Below are 22,649 nucleotides of genomic sequence, written 5' to 3'. Positions count from 1 at the left end.
TTCTACAGCATTTTCTTCTTTTTTCACTGTTTATAAAAATAACTTAAAATAGCTTCATTGATCCCCAAATCTGCCATAATTTCCCTTCTATTCATTCAATCAATCAGATTCTTGAGTGCCAGATAAATGCCGATACCCATAGCTCCAACAGTCTTATCTAACAATATTAATCTCAACAATTAATCAATGTGATTAATTGAAAAGTATTCAAATAAACTGTACTTGCAATTTAATTTTAGAATGAGTAATTTGAGTAATGAACTGTAATGGGAATGAGGGTATATCTTAATCTCATAGGAAACAAATTTGCTCAACTTTACTTAATTCTTAGAAAATGATCTTGGGGTGGGGGAAAAAGAATCTACACAAAATTAAATGAACATTTTGCATCAGAAATCTCATTTTGAGAGTAAAGGGGGAAGAAAGCACATCACATACGTAAAGTTTCAAATTCTGCACCTCCCATTTTTGTGGACATGTCGTTGGGTTTCCATATTTTTACATTAACAATTTAAATTTCTTAGATGGTTCCTATTCAAAGGGGTACTTAAGAAATTTTGCTGTTATTGACCATTTTTCAAAAGAACAATTCAGAAAGAAACTATAACATTTCATCCTTTGTGTGCACTGATTTAGTTTATTTCCTAAAAATATATTAAAAGGGATTTGTGTTAAATACCCATTTATGCATTATTCCATTGATTGCACAAAGTGAGAAGTGAAAACACAAGTTTTACTTAAAGCTCATGTTCCTGGTTGCATGAATGGCTCAGCTTAACGATAAAAGAAAGGAAATATAATTGCTGCTGTATCCTAGGGACATGCTCCTCCATATTTTATTTCATTTTATCAAACTGATTCTAAATTCAGAACTAGTTGGAGGAACAAAATGACAACACATCAAATTACTAGCTAAATATAGTGCTATAGGAAGAATGTTCTGAGAGGAAGATTGGCTGTTTAAAGATAAAGGAGCATTAGGGTCAGCAATTAATGTCTAAGGCAAACAAACACTGTTCCAAACGCCCAAGATAATATACACTAATAGTGGGGTTTAGCTGGATCCAGGCTGAGGCAGGTGTGTGCTTAGCAGCTGCAAAGGCGACTCACAAACACACACAGTTTCACATAGACATGAATGCACAACAGATACAAACCAGCTCACTTGAAATGTACAGGATAGAGAAATGCAACAACAACAAAAAAAACCGCAAAAGTAATGAACTCATATAAATGCTTAAACACTAGCCTCTGTCTCACTGTGATCATTTAATTCATAACTGCCGAAGATTTTGAAGCATACAGGCACACACATTCAGGCTGAAGTTCTAAGAGAAAATTATTTCTTCAAAAGCTCACAAAGTGTCTGACCTAGAACTTAGCTAATTTTGTGCCTCAGTTTCCTCATTATATAAAATATACCATTTCTGAACAGTGACTTGGCACCTTTTCTTTTAAAATGCCTTAAATTTCCAAAAATAAAGTAAGATATAACAAAGTACTTATCATGAAGACTGGTTAGTAGGATTGTGTATAAATATGAACCATACATACAGAATATCTTAGTACCTGGCTCATAGATCATGCTATACAAAAATGCTAATCATTAATAATTCTTTTACATAGTTGATCAATAGTTTACTTGAAAATACAAAAAGCAAAACTTTGATTTATATTATCAGAAATCTTACTTGAATTCAGAACAGAATATTTTTCTAATTTTCCAATTGTTTGAAATATTTATTTCACTAGACATTTAGATAAAACAAAACAAAGTGGTTATTTATTTCAATCTAGAATCAGAAGAAGGGACATTCCCAGATATAATTTTTTTGGTTAATGACTGATAATCAGTGATTCCTCTCCCTCAAGAAGCCTTGATTAGCAATAACAGTAAGATGGGTTCTATTTTAGCAATAAGTGAGGGGAGATTTTTGCTGTAGTTGCTTGCTTTTGTCTATTAACATCGGTGAACAAAATGATCCTCATAGACATTCTAAGGATCTCAGACTTAGGCCAACACCTTATGTTAGTTGAGAGGAAATCTAAATTCCATATTAAACTTTTGCATGTTAAACTGTAATTTACATAAGATATTTTTAAATTGTTGCTGTCATAAATGGCAAGCCTTTAGTGGCTTAAAATAGCACATAACCACAGTGTTACACCTCTGAAGGTCACAACTCTGAAATGGGTCCACTTGGGCTAAACTTAAGGTGTGATGGGATTGTTCTCCCAGTGGGGGTGAATCTGTCCATTTGCTTATTCTGCTTGGAAAGGCTGTGTGCATTTCAGGGCTGCCAACTGGGTACCACATCTTCATAGCCAGCTCAATGCGTCAGGCCCTCTTGTGCAGGCCCTTCTCCATTCTCCTTTTCTCTCTTCTTCTGTCACTTGCTAAGACTCTTCCAATTATCCTGGGCCCACCCAGCTAACCCAGAACACTCTAATATTTTCCTCCATGCTAAGGACTGAACCCAGAGACCTTGCACTGATTGCTAAATTACCCAGGCTATGTTCAAACTTGAAATCCTCCTCCCTCAGCCTGTCAGACCATTGGACTACAGGTTAGTGCCACCATGACTAGCTAGTCTCCTATTTTAAATTCAGCTAAAGCAATCAATTCAATCTACAATTTAACTCTTCTTTGTGATGTTACCTATGATGGGTTCCCATGATTGAGATATGGGCATCCTGAGGAACTGTTACTTTGCCAATCATCTATCTCTCTATTGGTCATTGGGAGCAATTTCTGTGCTCGATGCCATTAATATCTGACAGGGTTTATAACAGGTATAGATATACTTAAAAACTGTACCTCTTTTCTGAGTAATAAATGAAGGAAAAATAAATGAGAATGACTGATATAGATGTGCTATTTTATATACAATGTTCAGGGCCTGAGAAAATCTTCTGAAGAGTGGTACTTAAAAATAAGACAAAGATTAAAAAGAGCTTATAGGGACAACCATAACAAAAGAAATTGAAAGGTCTCTAACAAGAAGGGTATTTGATATACTTGGGGGATACCCAAGTATAGAAGACAAGAGGGTGGGCGTGGGCTGAAGAAAGTGAAGGACAGGCAGGGATTGCTGCACGAAGAAAGAACTCGTGGAGCCCTGAGAGATGCTGAATTCAGAGACAGACATACTTGCCCCAAAAAGGAACTGAATGATCTGGAAAGCAACATTTTGGTATGCATTTGTTAAGGAAAACAGACTACCCCATTCAAAGCTGGATGTAGGAGGACCAGTTTGAAGGCCATTGTGATCACCCAGATGAGAAATGATAGTGGTTGGATGATAGTGCAAGCAGATGGAGGATTCAGGATGGAAATAAAATGAAGGTATGACAAAATCTACCGATGGATTCAGTTTGAAAGTGGGTGGGGTGGGAATCCCTAACAACCCTAAATTTTTTTATCATGCTTAATTGAAAGAGTATAGCTATGTGTCCACAGAAATGGAACCAGCTACAGGAGAAATATGTGGAGAATGAAAGTATCAGCAGCTCTGTTATTGGACATGTTAGAATACCTATGGGACATCAGCCAGTAGATGGTACTAGTTATCTACCCCTATTCATTCTTTCCTCTATGGGTCAAAGACATTGTGAGTTTAATCTGACAGCATTTGTTAGCCTCTCTTGAGGGTCTTGGCATGGCTATGTGACTCAGTTATAGCTAGTGGAGTGTAAGAGACAGTGGTGGATGTCCATACCACTTGTGTCCTTAAAGAGTTTTATGTGTGTCCTTTGGAGTTTCCTCCATTCTTGCCACTAAATTTCTAAGATAAGAGGTTTTCTAGCAAACTTGATCACACACTAAGAGAGATTAACTGGTCCATTGCGTAAGTCAATATATTTTTTGAGATTTTGTGTAGTTGTTTAACATGTGTCTTCAATAAATATAACATCTAAGAAAAAGATATTGACCAAGCAGCTGGGAATCTTTACTATCTGGGAGGCATTTGAAGTTAAAAAACTGGATGAACTAGCAATTCTTCACACAGAAATGAGTTTCCCCCATATTCGTGAGTCCACTCCCCTATGGTGAAATAGGCCCCGAAGAACATCTCCATTTAACTGCCACTGTAACCCTGTAACAACTGCAGGAACACTAGCCATACAACCCTGATACACCCATAAGAGGAAAGTGATATGTTTTTGCCCTGAAAGAAGATCAAGCCATCTTATCTTATTGGTCCTTTATTTATTACTTTATTTACTATCAAAGGCTGATTCTTTTCTTTTTTTCCTTGCATTTGGATAGAAAAATTATTATGGTCTTCTTTCTATCAAAGTTATATAATGAAGAAGCCAGATATCAGAAATAATTCTTTTCAATCAAATAACACTTCTTTTTAATTACCGTTTAGCAATTTAGATAAAGTTTGATTTTTTTTCAATACCCACAAGTCCCTTGCAACTCCATACAATTTTACACATCACTCCAATTCCTACATGTATGCAAATGACTTGGCCCCTGATAGCTTCTGAGTTTGAGAGTCCAAGCTAAAAATGTTTCTCCTTGAAAGGATTGGACCATTTTGCAAAAAGTTGCACAGCATGCGCCCTTGCAGAAAGTTGCTAAATGTGTACATATTCACCACTAGGGAAACTTTGCAGCCACATCTTCGTTTCTTCTAACAGAAGCATCCACAGAAGCATTGAGGTATCTTGTTCAACTCCAAGGAACTACTTTACACAGACAGCTCAAGAGAGGCAGGACACTGGAGTTTCATGAGATGTGATGGACTCACATTCTGAAAGTCTCAGGACACTACTGAGGTTAAGGACAGCTCAGCTGTTCATAACTGCACGCATAAAAGTTGGGGGAGATCAGAGTTACAGTGACATTTTGTCTTAGAACTTATGTCGTGCAATTACCATAGTTAATTTTACTGATATCAATGGAGCTTTCAAAAACCTTGTACTGCGGGCCTACAAAAGGGCATGAGATTTGTTCCTTTTTCTCCTCTGGAGAAGGACTCTTGAACGAACAACTACTAAAAAGATTTTCTCATTACTTTACTTGGGATTTCAAATCTATTGAGGAATTCAGTCTCACACACTTTATTTAATAAAGACTTTCAATAAACCACTATGGGAAATAATGTTTATAATTAAGTAAAATCAATGATGCGGCTTATTGTATATCAATGTGTATACACCAAATGTATATGAGTAAGTTTTATTGGGCCATGAATCTGAACACCAAGACAATCATGTTGTTCCTAGACTTGCCCAGCTTTTTATGAAACCTATTATTCTTATCTGACATTACTGCAGTATAACAGACCATAGTGACATTTGATTACATTCCATTTTATTATTGCTTTGTACCAAATTGTTCTCACCAATAAGTGATAAAAATGCAGAGGCAAAAACAGAACAAACATAAAGAGATCCATTTCTCTTTTTGTGTACTAAGAGTGTCCAGAAGAATATGAGTTCCATTGACATGATCTCTTCATTTAAACCACCGTGAAATAATTGTATCACAAAACAAATAAGTCACTTATTATGAATACTGATGTCCATATACATTTATTTTGTTATAAGGGAATCCAATGTTATTTTACTGTAGGATAGAGTCTAAAGCAAATATCCACAAAGAATTAAAAAATATATCCTTTCTACCAGCCTTTTTGAAAAATAACTCTTGGGAATGAGAAAATGCAATAGTGTTGTTTCCATTTATGTGTTTAATTATTATAATGCTCTTATTTCTCCATGATTATTCCCAGAATGAATTAAAATTTATGAATATATATTAATAAATGAATATATATCTGTGTGTTTGTACATTTATGGTTTACTTTCCACTTAAATACTAGACATAAGAACATAACTAAGGTAAACTAACAAGGAACTCTACATTTAACTCCTAATATCTACTTTTCAACATCTAGATAGTCCTTATAAGTAAACCTACTTTAATAAATTGAAATGATTGTATATGCAGATGATTAGTTTGCAGTTTTATTCTGCATTTCCATAAAATTATAACAGTTTTAATCTTCTCATTATGATACAAAATATAATACTGTTATTTCTCGTAAAATAATTTCCAATTATATAGATTTAACAACATTGTATCTATGTAACTGAAATGAGTTTAAAATTATTTCATAAGGGAACAATAAGGAATATTAGACTTGTATTGCTGTATTTCTTTTCTTTCAAAAAGCAAATTCTTACTCAAAGTAAAGTGACTATATTATTTTATTTTATACATACTGAACAAAACAAAGTAGCACCAACCAAATTGGAGATATTTTGGTAATGACCATACCTGTGTTTGAGTGTATCACAGCATGTAATATGAATGATTATGAGAAATACCATCTGTTTTCACTGAAAAATGACTCCAAAATTTATATATGTAGGGAATATATGCAACTTTGTTTCACAATGTGCAGTAAGCTTAAAAAGCATATTGATCTGAGAATCTGTAGACATTGATGTTTTTAAAATAGTTTAAATTCTCTGAAAAGATGGACATCTTCATTTTGCCACTAAATGATTTAGCATGTTAGTTAATATTTTGTTAAATATTCTTGAATATCAATGTTTGTGTAAACGACCTGTATAACCCAATGTTAAATAAAAAATAAATGATATAGAAGAGAAAGTGGACTTAAACAAAGTTAGAACAAAAAGAGAAAGTAATTAGAAAAACAATTTCAATGAATCTTTATCCTTTGATGCTAATTCTCTGATTGTTACAAATTCGATATGCAAAGCGATGTTATGAAACAATTGTGACTAATAATGAAGTAATCCAGATAAAATATCAAACTCAGCATTCGAGCTTTGGGGAGAATTAATACATACTTTCAAGAATATGGACAGTGATATACTACTTCATGGTATAACAAAGGTGGCATCAAATCAGGAACTATTCATGACCTACTCCATGACCTATTCATGACCTAGATATTTATATTGTATGTCATGTAGGCCATTTTCCCTATGTGCAAAATGAGATAATTGAGTGTGTTTATCTTTAAAGTATGTAAGTATAACAGAAATTAAACAAAACAGAATCTCCTTTGATATTAGGTTGAGTGTGTAAAGTTGGAAAAATCCAAATAACAAAAGAGCAGCTCTTTTCTAAAAAAAAAAAAAAAAGAATAATAATTTAGCAAGGTAAGACATCAAAAGTATATCAAAAGTATAACTACAATCAAATAGTACATGGAAAAGTAAAGAAAAGTAAGATACACTGAAGACCAATAAATATAATTTAATAGATGGCCAGGGATATAGCTCAGCAGTGCAAGCACCTGCCTGGCAAGCACAAGGTCCTGAGTTCAATTCCTGGTACCAAAAAAAAAAAAACAACGAAAAAAAAAACCATAATAATTTGATGGATGAATTATATAAAAAAATCCTTGGGATAAAAAACATTGTATTAATGAGATAAATGGAGCCTGGCTATTCCAGGTTGAATGCTTAACAATGAAACAAATATCTAAAGAGAAAGAAAGGAATAATACACCTGAGTAAGCTAGGGTAGAAACATAAGAATCATGTGAAGTTCTGTGTTTGAAGGGGGTACTTTATACTATATAGAGAATGCAACACTATTTTGAAACATAAGTTTCCCTTTTGGATTCTATTCTTTATGACCATTGTAATTGAAGTGAATGGAATTCTGAGACTGAGTCTACAAATACGTTAGGGTCTGTAAGTAGTATTATATAAATTCTTCTGAAACAATCAAAACTAGTAAACACACTTGATTGGTGCCTATCACTTGCTTTTTAAAAAAGTTTTCCTAATATCTTTCTCTTATGGCAGTTAGGAATATATAAAATGTACCAAATAATTACAATAGAGGAATAATACCCAAAATGTAGATAAATAAGATGTATTACCTATCTTTGGGGAACATTTAATTAAATAAGAATAATGTATGTATATATATTATATGAACATAAAGCAAATAGGATTTGAAACAATAATTTAATTTCCTAAAATGTACATCTCACTATTTTAAATTTCTATTTTTATACACATTATTGCTTAATAATACTACCATATGTACATTTTTTATAGATTTGAAAAAATGAAGTAGGGAGTGGCTTTTCAGCTTGATAGACTACATTAAAATTTAAGTCACGTTTCCTCATGATTGTCTATTTGTATGTTTAAGTGGTAAGGAAGCACATGAAAAGATTAGAAGGAACGGAGACAGGGATCTCAGGACCAAAGACACAGTAATAGTGATTTCCTCTGAGATTTGGATGTATCTGCCTGAATATACCAACTTTAGTTTGCTTCAGCAGTCTGGACTTAGTGTTAAATACTGATTATCTTTTCTCGCAAATACTTGTTGCATTTGTATTACCACTGAGCCCTGGGTTCAGGACTTTTGCTTCATATATGAAAGTAATGCTGCCTATCATAGTATTCTTTGGTGACTAATAGTTTATTTTCCCAACTCAGATTACATCACTTTCTCATGCAATAATTTACTCCTCTTAATATTGATCTTAATTAAAATTTCATATAAGTATTTTATCTTGTATTAGACGATGTATTTATAGTTAAGTGGCATAAAGAAGGCAGTGCAATAGAACTTAAAATATGTATTTAAATTCAATATGTTATTACTTTTAGGACAACTTTCCTTCATGATGTGGATCATATCCATAGTAATTTATAATTTAATTTAGGCATGTATGTCTAAAATCCTCTAAAGTAGCTGCTTTTTATTTATCTAGATGAAATGATAATCATAAAATGGTAATAACAGTAATAGTTACATTAAAATTAATTCAGCTAATTTTGAAACCTTCTAAGTTCCTGTATATAATACATACTGTAGAAATATTGGCTTATTAATCCTTGAATGATAAGGATTTTTAAGCAAATGAAAACCTAAACAATTATGCACATAGCTAAACTAAATTCATGCCACATTGTTTGATTGTGTAATCGCAATCACTTATTAAACTATTCAAATGTAATCAAATTTAAATTGTCACTTATGTAATCTACATTAAATTAAAGATATCTAAGTGTAAGCATTTCTATTAGTGAAAATAAGCAAAGTGTACACCATGGATGAAATTATTTTTAAATAGTAAGGTTCAAATTAATCCATGAATTAATGTAAGCACAAGAAAACAAATGCAAAAAATGTTAGAATATGTCATGTAAGAATAATGATTAATGACTTCAGAAATAAAAATTAAACGTTAGTTTTTTCACCAACACATGTTTAAAATCCTGAGGGTCTGATGTAAATCATATGTTAGGAAAATAATACAGACATTTTCTTTCATCTCATGTATTGCTTGTTTTATGTGCATTTATTTAGCCATTTTGCAGAGATATTTGAAAGTATTTGTGAAAATTCAAAATACCTATGTACTTGCACGTGCCTGAAAATATATTTTTAAGAATGCTGAATAGGAAAGACATTGGAAACACATATTCTGTTGGCTGAAAATACTGATAAAATACTCACATCATGGCACAAAAATAACTACAAATTATAGGCAGCTAAAAGAGCTGTGTAAAACCTTATGTGTTACATTTAAGGGTTTTCAACATCTATGTATTTTGAAAATAACATGCAAAAGTTACAGAAGAATACCTACTCATTTGGTACCAATGGAACCTTCTGGGAGGGCCCCAGAATTGGATGAGGGGTGACCAAGTCTGCTTTGAAAATCCTAATATCGAGATCTTTGGTAAACATTCCACTGGGGAGCAGACCAGGATATGATGATAATAAAACTTAGCTGAAATGCTCTAAGAAGTCTTGGTCTTATGAGGGCTTTATGAAGCTAGCATATGTTCCTTGTACTTCTTCCTTCAGGAGGTAGATTTCATGTTAAGTCTAATGTGACACAGTTTTCTAGTACTAACACTAGAACATTATTTTACTTTAACTGTAAAATAAACATTATTTCTTTCTGCAAGTATAGGTTTAACTGCTACACAGAACCAAGTAGTGTGTTGCATGCTACAGAGAAATGGATATAAATGAAAAAAATTCCCAGGCTATTAGAGAATTTATACAAAGCAGAATGAAATGGAGGTGAGGAAAACTAATACCTCATGCTGGGTGTACTTACAAAACACTGCACTGTTGAACAATCCCTATATGAACCCATTTAGTCACCACAAGGGAGAAGCTGAGTTTTTCAATAGTTTCTTATATTGCCAAATAAATTATGAAAGAACAGGGATTTTTAAACTCAAATTATGAGCCAGGAATATAGCTCAGTGGCACAGTGCCTGCCTGGCAAGCGCAAGGTCATAAGTTCAATTCCTGGTATGAAAAAAAAAAAAATCCTCAAATTATGCCAGCATAGTCTTTCTTCTTAAATGCAAACCTGTACAACTTTCTTCATCATAACCTCATTTATTATCTACACAGTATAGTATCAAAAATTATAAAAGCCGATATCAAAATGGAACAAAAAAGTTATGATGCTTGGGATGATTGGAAAGGAGTCTAAGAAATCACCCTGAGTGCAGATATAAGCTCTAGGCTTGACAAGTTCTCCTAGAAGTGGCTTTTATCCTTTTCTCCTTCCCATGGAGCCTTACTCCCCGCCTCCACCCCCGCCCCAGTTTCTCAAACAGATATTCCTCCCAATCGTGGATCAGTAATTCATGTCTCCTACAAAGTTTATAAAAACTAATGAGAAACAATTTCAGTGGGGTGTGCTGGGAGCAGGTGGCCGGAAGAATGGCTTCTCTGTTTATAACACACCCAACAGGAATTTAGGGTCACTGTGACAAGGTGCACAAAACTGGTGACTTCCCTTCAACGTGGCTTCTGGATAGGACCAATGGGACAAGGCTCAGTATAGCATTTAGTGGGCGAGATGGATAACTTGAGCCTGTCCAGTGTATCCATGGTTTATCTGTTGGTAGTCCTACAAGCAAAGACATTGAATTTCCATTTTTAATAAATTAAAAATAATACTAATAAAAGAAACAATTTCATTCAGATACTCTCAACAATAGTAGTAAGAAGGCCAAATATATATGCAGCCTGCTGATAGACTGCAAGCATTTGAAATCAGAATCAACCACTTGGAGCAGTGTTCATAATGTTGTCTTTCCTCTACATGGAGATCCTGATTTGGAAAAAGTGGTTACTCAAACTATCTTCATGTTTTTATGAGTTTTAAGTAAACTATAAATTGCAATGCTCTTGGCATAATGTCCAACACTTAATAAGAGCTATTATGGTTTACTAAATAATTTTAACCCTAGGTATTTAAAATCATTTGTATTTTGGAAAGAAGTATCATTTTACAGAACTTCTATCTTTACAGAGGATGCAACATAAATATTCCCCTGAAATTATAGAGTTTTTATGATATCTTACCAAGACAAATCCAAAATCAAACAGGAAAATGGATACAAAAATAGTCCTCAGTAAAATAAAAATAACGCACAATAAAAAAATAGGTGGAAGAAGTAGAAAATAACTAGCAAATGATCATGGACATGCAGAGTTCTTATTAAATCTCAATATTTATCCTTTGGAGGTCATGAAATGGAAAAGATTAAAATGCTCACTGACCACAGAAAGGATTAGCACATTTTTATCTTTCTTAATCCCAAACAGTTAGTTTTCAGATTTCATCAGGCATAATATAAAAATGAGCAATGTTCTAGCTCTTCAGAAGTGAGAAGTTGTTTATAGCTCCATTTCCATGCATGATTTGTGATAAACAGATCCCACAAAGTAGCTGGAATAGGGCCGAGCCAGGCAATTCAGTATGTAGACACACTTTCCTATGCTACAAAGAGAAATTCCATGAACTCTGCCAAATCCATTGATCACAGCCCCAGAAAATAATATCTCTTCTGCAAAATCTTCCTATAAATACACAACATTTTAAATAAGCGCTAGTCTTTTAATCTTTTTGAATTATATACAGAACTATTCCATTTCACTTGTGACTATGTGCGTGTGTGTGTGTGTATTTGTGAAAATAACTTTGTTTTAACCTTGGTCCTAAATTAATTCACTGTGGCAAAAGACAAAAATCTGGCAAAAATTACTACTGTTTTTCAAATGCAATTGACGTAAGCACTGACACGAAAATGTAATTTGATTTAGGGCCACATAGCTGGCAACTGATTAATAAAGAATGGAGTTGAATATGTCCAGCTCCAGTACAGCCCCTTTTGTTTCCTGCATATCTGACAGCACAATGAATTTGTTACTCATCCCCTACATTTTACATTTTCACCCTTAATAAATTTGAAGTTCACATTTATTCTTGCTAAATACTTCTATTTTCATCCCTACAATTGAATCAGTATCATCCTTCGTTCTCTGCTATATGATAGATTTTATGGCAGTTAACAAGAGTGACTAATGCAGAAAAATTCTGAGAAATCATGCATTTCACTCTAAGCTCTTTTTATTGCTCAAATGTACAGTCAACTATTTTTGTCATCAGACAACTTAAAACCCTCCAATTGGAACATAAATGGATTAGCATGACCCATTTCAGCTTTGACCAGGACACTAGAAGATGAGTTTGCTAATACAGTTCACAAAACCTGTCTGTGCATGGTAAGCACTTTTAATCACTTGGAAAACAAAAAGCCAGTAGCTGTAATTAGCAAGCAGTTGACATTTTGGGTGGAGCTATATCTCTTTTTTGTAGTGTTCTGGATATGATTCTGAACTGAGTAAAGTCTATGAGCTTTTACATGCCTGCAAAATTGTGTACTATTCTATTTGCCAGGTGATATCAATTAAAGACTTTTATTTATCTCTCATGCACAGAGGTCACTTTGAACAACAGAGTGTGAGAGAGTACACAGTTTACAGCTGCTAAAAATTCATATTGAAGTTATATGGTCAACCATAATATAGGGATGTATTATGTATGACACAGGACACTCGACTAAGATGGATATTACAAATGAATGATAAGATATTCAAATATAAATATACTTTATCAGATAACCAATATGTTCATGTCTATGATACATAAGAAAAACTTCATACAAAGTATTTTTCCAAAAATCAAGTTGTTCAATCTTCATGTAAATTAAGCTTCGTGATAAATACTACCACTTCTCACTGAACAGTGCTAAGTTTGGTGCCTCTCCTTCTGTCACAGCAGAAGTTGTTAGCTGGAGCTTCAGTTGTATCACTAATTCTTTCCTTGCAAGGATTTTTGGGTGTCCCTGTCATTCTTACTGTGATGCAACCTAATACTGGGAAAATAACCTTTCTTTCTGGGAAATATGATTCCCTCATTCCATGAAAGTAACAGGTTGGTGTGCAAGGCCTGAGCAGCATCAGAGTCTGAGCTGAGACTGAAAATAGGATAAGACATATTCTTGACATAGAAAATACATAGACAGGATAAAACCAATACCAAAGCCAAAAAGACTGCAATATGTAACTCTGAAAATAAAATTAGAAAAAAAGAGAAAAACAACCCATCCACCTCTCCATCCACTCACCCCTTATCAAAATGCATCATGTCAGTGAACGAGACAGAAAATATTTCTGTTGTCTTCAAACATGTTAGAGGACAGATAAAGACAATAAACAAATTTTAAAATGTTATTCTTAATTTCAAAATCAATCCTCAGATAAGCAAAGGAGAAAATAATGTGAACCCTAGAAATGAGCGCAAACAAAATAATTTTACAGAAAGTGACTTTTCAGGGCGGGAGAGGAGGTGCTAGTTTACATTAGATAGGATTATTAAGAAAGGACTTTCTGGTATCCTGACTTTTAATCTTATAAGTTAACAAGGACAAGGAACTTGCGACTGAAAGAGAAGACTAGTTATTGACTTTTTCATACTTTACTTCATTTATTCTAAGTTAAACGCTGTTTACACTTTAGTGTCCCTCACATGGAGGTGTATCTCATGATTGCTGTTAGCTGGAGGCAAGTTATGTGTTACAGTAACTCTGCACACCTGTAGACAATGGCATGAGGGAACATACCTTTGCCCTGATGGTTATGCAAACCATAGGGGAACTGTCTATGAGAAAGGAACAGAACTCTATAGTATGTTGTGATGTAAAAATGTTGACCTTCTTCCACCTGGTAAGATCAAGAAATAACACCTATTAATTTTAAATTGTGATTGTCAACTGTGGAAAAATGATCTCAGAAATAAGATTGGATGGCTCTTTTGTAGGCATCACCCCATCACCAATGGTTCTGATGGAACAGACAATAAAAATGAACATCTGAACAATGACTACCAGCTAGATCCTCAAAGGAGAGATGTTATTATTTATTTTTTGTAAAGATGCTTTAGAATTACTTTAAACAAATTCTGTGCTCATGGTTTGTATTTTTATGTGTGAACAATAATGATGGGGTAAAAATTCCTATCTTAATTCCTATTCCCAGTTAATAACTTTTTCATTGAAAAGCACTTGGAACAGGTAGGAAAAGTGATACAAAAGAATTCTATCAAAATTTCATTGTCAATATCACTTATATTTAATAGCATCTAAAATAATGGTTCATCTCAAAATCAACAGATTTTTGGATACAAATCAACAATGGCTCTTTCCTAGGCTCTTTTATGTATAGTAAACAAGGCAGATATAGTCCTGGTATGTAAAGAACTTTTGCTCTTGTGAAGAAGAAAAATAATGTAACTGGGTAAATGAAATAAATTGGTAATTACGGGTTGTGATAATTACTAAGAAGACAAAATTAAAAACAACTGGGCATAATTTGGATAAGGGCTTTGAGGAGGATGGGCTGGGCTGACGGATCATGGGGAGGTGCAGACTGTCAGGGAAAGCTTGCCAGAGGACACAACCTCTAAACTAAGGTTTAAAGGATGAAAAGTGTGTTATATAAGACATAGTAGGAGAGCATTTCAAAGAAAGAAATAAGCAGGTACAAAATAAAATGGTTAGGATTTCCTGGGGGTAGAAATATTTGTGAGCTGTGGACAGCAAATAGAGGAGAATTGATAATGAAAAGAGTTGGCTGAAACCTAGGTGAATTTCAGGTAGGGAAGGTCAGGTAAAGGTTTTGAGATATCAATGAAGAATTTGTATTTTACTGTAACTGTAAATGGAAAGCACTGAGGGGTCCTGAGTGAAGGAGAATCACTGAAATTATGCTTTAAAAATGTTACTCTGTATGGTCTTAAGAAGACTGACCAACAGGTGGGTAATCAAAACTATAAGGCCAGTTAGAAAGCTGTGGTACAGGTGTGAGATAAATCATGGTTTAAACTAGGATAGCAACAGTGGACATGACAAGATAGACCTGAGTTCCACTTACCTATTTGGTAGTGATTTTTCCTGGGACTTTTCATGGGATTTTTATAGAACAGGTGGAGTTTGATTAAAAAACCATGGATAAGCTTGATGTTCCCAGTTTAAGTAATCAAACAACAACAATACCACTTGCAGAAATCATAAGAGCAAGAGATGAATTGGTGCGCAGATGAGAAATGACATTCAGGATTTAGCCTTGAAGGTTTTATGACAGCATATATATGCCAATTACCCTACATAAACTCTAGATGCAAATTTGATCGAATCTGGAGTTCAGAGGAGAATTCTGACAATACTAGTGGAGTTGTTTTTTAAATAAGTAGGTTGTCACACTATGTGTAAGGCTCATGAAGGAACATGAGCCTGTAGGAGACTTACAAAACATCTGGAGCTGTATTTATAGAATGTGTAGCTGTGAGGAGGCAGTAGCTGTGAGGAGGCAGTGGGGAAACTCTTCCAACCAAAGATGGGCAACTTGCTGACAGTAACAAGGTATGACATCATCCATTGGGTTTGACAACATGGAAGTCACTGAGATTCTTTAAATAGAATTTGGTTGAATGATGGAAGATAAAGGTTGAATGAAAAGTGAACCAGTAAAGACAAAATATGCAGAGGACACTTTCAAGAAGTTTGGTTGTAAAGAAGTGGACAGACTTGCGGGATATAGCTCAGTGGCACAGCGCCTGCCCGGCAAGCGCAAGGTCCTGAGTTCGATTCCCAGTACAAAAATAAAATAAAATAAAATAAATTTAAAAAAGAAGTGGACATCCCTGGAGAAATTCAAAGGAATGGGATATAAACTGCAGATAGTAGCAAGACTTGCAGGAATGGATCTTAATGATATTCAGTGGCGAGTATCTGTTCAGCTGCCGTGGAGAAAAAGAAAGTGTCCAAGCACAAGGTAGGAGGAGGAATGCAGGGATATTCTCTCTCCTGGGTTTCTACAAATGAATTTGGCCTTTCGAGTTTGCTTATAACCTAGGTTTTAAATTGAGTATTGCTCCTGTTAGGGGAGAATGTTTCCAGTTTGTCATCCATGTGGAATCTCGTGCCATATTCCCATGTTCTGTCCCTTTGAAATCATTTCAGAAGGACTTGCTCATATTCGTCACTGATGGTCCCGTGGAAGCAGTGGTATTTTGAGGATTCCGGGGGTGGGGAGTAAAACACACACAGACCTTGAAGGTTGATATTTTTGCTACCTGATCATTTTCCCTGTTAACAGGGAGTCCATAAATTTTTACCACAAAGTTTATATGATACTCACTTGGTATTCACTAAATTTTAGACAGTAAAAAAATATAAAAGCAGATAACAGTTATCATTTTAATAGCCTACATAATATTCATCACAAACATACTAGATATATATCAGGTCAACCAAATGGATAAAATGATTGGCTATAAAACAAAGCTCAAACCCCTCACTGATACAGAAAAAAAGAAAATAAAAACTTTAAGAGCAATGTACAGCAGCCAGAGACTCAAGCTGAAATAAGCTGGTAGTGTTTCTTTGGTCATGGTCATAGCTTAGATTCATATAGTTATAGTACAAAATAACATAACATATTTATCTCTTTTAGCATAAGGGAAATTAAGCATAAATGCATAAATACCCACAGCAGAAGACCGGCCAAGAATTAGAGTCTCAGTGTTATACTCACTTGTAAACTCCCTTATTTAAGTTACTTTTACCACTATTTCTAAATTTTTGCACGGATATTTTAGGATCTTTATTTAAATAAAAACAATAGTTTCTGAGTTTGAGAGAGTAGTAGGGAAAGTTGGTAAATAATAACATTTAATGACCGGAAATGTAGTATTGTGAAACTTCACCTTTTCATCTTATAACTGGTAAGAGTGTCAAACTCAGAGGCAATAACACAGCTTTGAAATTTAGGAATAGTTAGAAGCAATTTGTTAGACACAGTAAGGAAACAGTGTTTAAGAACAGTTATTCAGGCCAGGGGTATATCTCAGTGGCCTAGCCCCTGCCTGGAAAGCACCAAACAATAAAAAAATTAAAAATTAAAAAAATTATAGTAATAACCATCCACTTGGGGAAAAAGACTTTTTCAATTTAAAACCTTACTCCCTCAAATAGCATTAATATTAGTAAAATTTTACCAAAAGCTAAACTTTAGGAAGATTAATTTATTATTTTCATCAAAGATATATGTACCACCAATTTATTCTGGTTTCCATCTTTTTTGAAAGATGGAATAAAACTACACTGAAAACAAACATAGCAATGCTTTTTAAAGTTACAAGTAGGAATACATAGTGATATTCAGCATCATCAGATTACAGAACATTGTATTTAACAGTACATAAAATCTTTCACAAGAAGTGATGAAGAGTAAAATAAGAAGGTATTTCCACTTTTTTCCTTCGTTCTATTTTAAATCTACAATGTAATTAACTTACTTTTTATTGGAAGAACTGACCCTACAGTATTCCACATTTATCCTTAAACTGTATTGCTTACCCCAATTAAGTGGAACCAGATAAAATTAAAGTAACACATTAAGGAATTTCTAGCTTCACACCTATCTTGAAAGGCCAATGTGAAAGAAAATTCTGATTTACCATGGAGAAAAAGATGAAGCAGTGCTGAAGGAACATAGCTGTGTCAAAGGTAATAAATAGGAATGTCTGAGGGTCATATGAACACCAGGCTCAACAATGCTGATATCTTATCACATGCGTACATACATCTCTCTTACATGAGATATTTTTTTCAGTTCTATGTTAATGATGGCCAGAAGCTTCTTGACCATACAGACAAATAATTGAGAACCTCTACAGTAATACCCATCATTATAAACACATAGAGTTGCAGGGAAAATAGCATTTGAATTTAGAATCACTGAAATATAAATTATGAAATTATTTTTGCTTCAATAAACACAAAATTGTTTGTACATAGTAAGTTCTTACTGTCCTAATAAGATCTTAAATGATACCAACAATCAAATAAAGATACATCAATAAATTAAAGCATTTAATTAAATGCATTGATTGCCAATTGTTTTTCCATTGCTATTGTTGTTTTTTTTTTTTTTTTTTTCTCCTCTTCATGAAATGTAAGTCCTTAGAGCAGGTTTTGGACAAAAATCCTAGTTGTACAAAATACAACTCCTGTGGAAAGTTACTCAGATAGGAGCTTATAGAAGAATAACTGTCTGTTTAGTTAGCATGCTAATGAAATATGCATGGCTAGAACTATCCCCAGCAAACTTGTTTCCAGTCTTATATTCCTTATTTAGAAACTTCAAATTCAGAAATATCAAACATCCTAAGAAAATGGCATAAATTGGAAAAATTAGAATGTGAATGCTTTATTGGAACGCTGGGCATCACAGTGTACCTATCTCTTCAATATATTCTTTTCAACAGCAAGTGGGCTTATAGGAATGTTTAGGCACAGAGCTTCTAGGCACAGATTATGCTTTTTCTAGGCAAAGGGACAAATAGAAGCTGACCAATTTATCTCTTTTGGAACAACCCCATCTTAAAAACTTCAGCAGATAATTATGGATCATATATTTCATCCTAAATGATCTGTGAAATGGTTCTGATTATACGTTGGTAGAGTAGAAAGAACATACAGGGGGTGTTTCAAAAGTGCCATTTATGAAACATTAATACAAGCTATGCAATGCTAAGGCTTGGGCCTGGGAGGCAGATGGTCTGAATTCCAGTTCAATTAGGCTAAGAGCAAGCTAAGAGACTACACTCACCCTTTATACTGAGTCACAGCTACCTGTTCTATAAAGATGGTTATTATCCAAAGTGAAAAGAGAGAGAACATGCAAAGAGCTCTTCACTACCATTCCTTTCCATCGTCTAACTTTAGTTCTAATATTTCATAATACGAAAATTAAAACTAAGCTGGAGGCAAGCCCTATTTATTTGCCTACATATTGTTTTAGTGCTTTTATCATTTAAAATGCAGTACTGGTGCATGTTTCATTGAACATGTTTTTGAGTGTGGTTTGCCATTTGTGTGGTGAAACAGCTGCATATATGCTCTGTCATCCAGTTCCCTATGGAAATAAAGGACACAGATGTAGAACCGTTACTTCAATAATTTCTTATGTTTATTAGTACATGACTGCTGCATACAATGATTGCATTCCTCAGAGGATGGTGGCACATAAACATGATAGGTCTTCATTCTTTTTCATTCCTCTTACCTTTCTTTCCCTTTGTCCTACCTCCATCTCTAGATCTCCTTCCCATTTGTAAAGTATTTATCTCCCTATTTTATATTATCTGTTTTTACTTTAGTCTTTAAATTATTTAAGGGAAGTGGCTGTGTGGTACAGCTCTTGCCTTGTATGCCTAAGCACCTGAGTTTGAGCCCAAGAACCACAATGAATAGATAGATAAATAAATAAGTAAACAAGATTTTGGGTTTCTCAACAGAGAGAAACTACTCAGTATTTATGCTTGTGTTTGATTTATTTTGCTTAGAATTACACTATCAAGGTGCAGCCATTTTTCTAGAGTTGATTCAAAAATATATCCTTTTTTATGGCTGAGTGCTACTCCATTGTTTTTAAATACAACATTTTTTTTTCTTTCTCTATTCCTATATTGACTGGCATATATAGGCTGCTTCCAATATTTGGCTATTTTGAGATTTGCTGCTATGAACATGGGTGTGCATGTTTCACTGTAATATATATATATATATATTTTTTTTACCAGGAATTGAACTCAGGACCTTGTGCTTACCTCAGTGGCAGGCACTTGTGCCACTGAGCTATGTCTGTGGCTATAATATAATTTCTTTAGCTCTTCTAGTTACATAATCTATTGCAGGGCTGGGGATTTAGTTCAGCGGCAAAAGCGCCTGCCTGGCAAGCACAAGGTCGTGAGTTCGGTTCCCGGTACCGGAGAAAAACCAAAAAAAAAAAAATCTATTGCAATGGTAAGTGGGCTCTACATATGTAAAATTTATTTGTACTTATACTTGTTTTCTAAAATATATTTTTAGTAGAATTTAATGGCAAAATATATTTTTTTTTATTTTAAAGATAAAAGGAGGGAAACATTAACAGACATACAACATTTTACAACATATCACAAGCACAGTACAAACAATACAGAGTTACAAACAAAGTGGTAGGGAATTAACAATGGTGGTTGTATTACATATTGATATCTTCAAAGTGGCTTCTCATGAAAACAGATATAGACATGCAATACTGGTCAACCAAAGACTCACTGACAGTTTCTTTCAGCATAGAAATAGAAGAGAGAAGAACAACCATGTTAACTATCCTGTATATACATAAGGCAAAATATATTTTTATTCTAGTGGCATATCTAGCATATTGACATCTTGAGGAGACAGCTCCCTCCTCAATAAAATTATCATCAGTAACACCATAGAGTCATCATTGTTTTCATGAGTTGTTCTTTGGTTATAAAATAATCAATTTAGAATGCAAAATCAATTTGGGAAGATTTTACTCAAAATAAGTAAAATATTTCATGTATACACTAAAATTTGGCAGTTAAAAAACCACTGTTTTTTTACAGGTTCGCAATTTTATAAATTGAACCACCAAGGAAGCCACGTAACAACAAAGAATGAAAGACTTCAAATCTCTCACGCTCTCTTGCTCCCTCTCTGTCCTCGTTGTAAGTTACTGTTCATCTGGGATCACACAGTATGTGATATCACACATGAGATTAAACATGGAATGAAGCAATGCCTCGTGGGTTGGTCACATGCACTTCACTCGGAACAATCCTATATCACTGAAAAGAGAAGTACCCTTAAACCAAAGGATACAGTTGAGTCTTTTTATGGAGAGGCTAACTGTAGAATGGGGATTTCACTAAATTAACTTCCATGTAAAATATTTTAAAAGAATTACTTATTATAATATCATAATTCGAAGTTTGTATGTATATTTTTAAAATTTTGGGTTCAACTGCCAGTACTGCAAAGCAAACAAAATAACTCAACAGTAAACTGTAGAACTGTTTCTAAAATTGGATCCATAGAAAATCTTTTCACAAAGGCATATTTTATAACACAGTGCTTGGTGGCAGAAAAGACCAGATATTTTGATTGCTTTACATTCTCCACAGCTTCCTGTTTGCATTTAAAGTATGCATTTAAAGTATGTCTAGCACTCCATGTCTACCACCGACACACCACTGTTAAGTGACAGGCTGTTTATAATACGGTGTCTTTTCTTTCTTACACAGCCACAGAACTATAGTAATATTAGTTGCTGTCATAGGAAGACTCAAAAAGCCTAATGGACCAAATGTATGGAATTAAAAACTTATTGCAAATGTTGATCTTTGAAGTTTTTCATATTCCTATGTAGGTGGTAAAGGAAAGTTATTACTCATCCCGGAGTAATGTCTTGTGATAGAAGAGAGAGTGCTCCACTCCACATAGGGGCGGAGGACCCGGACTATGGGACACACTGTGAGCTTCAACCCAGAATGGGTAGACAGCGAGCGAGAGATGATGACTCCTGATCACACGCTGTGTAACTTTGAAATTGTTTCCAGCCATACATTGTTTTTATTATTACAAAATTGAAGAAATAAACTGTTAGTGTACATTTTAAGTAATAAAATTACCCTAAATATTAGTTTAACTTGGTTATTTAAACTGTATATTAGTGTATTTAGAGTAATTTTATTACTTAAAAAGAAATAGGTGCTATACTTTCTCAGGACATAAACATACAATGCTATGAGCAATGGAAAAGATATTTGTTCTCACTTCTGGCCTCTGGAATAGTGAGATGATTTCATCTACTACTCTATTTAGGTAAATAATGAGGTTCTAAAATACATGGAGAAAAATTATCAGGCTCCATATCAACAGGATGCCTGCAAGCAAAATGTCATGACAGCTGTATAAGCTTTGGACTCTGGGAAACACAAATGTTGAATGAGGAAAATAAAACCAGGAGACAGAGTGAAAACAATCAGGTTCTACACATGACTCTGTGCCCTTTTGAAATGTCATTTTTGCCCTCTAGAACTCAATTTGTGGGCTCATTGGTTCGTTTTTATTACCTGGGTCCTTTCCATTTCCAAAATGTTATACTTACAAAGAGAGTAAATGCTACTTCATTAGCAAACTACTGGCAAAAAATTACAATGGTAAATAAGACACACTATTCTATGTACTTCCCATTAAAATAGTTCAATATTACTTTACAATGCAAAGAAGTGTACATTAGTGACAGTCACTTTTCACATCATTCTAAGGCACTTAGAGAAGGAGAGAAAATTTAAGTATGGTCTGTTCTGAAATTAAAGAACATGTCTGCTTCAGAAGACAATTTAACATAGGTCATCCAGCTAGACTATTCAGATAATCCCAATAGC

At 34.0% G+C, this 22,649-nt stretch overlaps 1 protein-coding gene and 1 long non-coding RNA gene across 7 annotated transcripts in view; one reads left to right on the top strand and one right to left on the bottom strand.

Annotated features, from left to right (window-relative positions):
- Positions 1–22,649, bottom strand: part of Erbb4 (erb-b2 receptor tyrosine kinase 4) — a gene marked incomplete at its 5' end in the record, with an annotated part of 1,058,248 nt that overhangs the window by 454,483 nt on the left and 581,116 nt on the right.
- Positions 1–22,649, top strand: part of LOC102026396 — a 31,760-nt gene that overhangs the window by 1,432 nt on the left and 7,679 nt on the right. For both annotated transcript variants that reach the window (XR_262923.1, XR_262924.1), the window contains exon 2: positions 20,826–20,927. This is a non-coding gene — a long non-coding RNA (uncharacterized LOC102026396). The remainder of the gene's footprint in view (positions 1–20,825; positions 20,928–22,649) is intronic.

The sequence above is a fragment of the Chinchilla lanigera genome, unplaced genomic scaffold, assembly GCF_000276665.1.
Source record: "Chinchilla lanigera isolate Chin_1 unplaced genomic scaffold, ChiLan1.0 scaffold00056, whole genome shotgun sequence".
NCBI lineage: Eukaryota > Metazoa > Chordata > Mammalia > Rodentia > Chinchillidae > Chinchilla > Chinchilla lanigera.
This window is presented reverse-complemented; position numbering and strand designations above follow the sequence as displayed.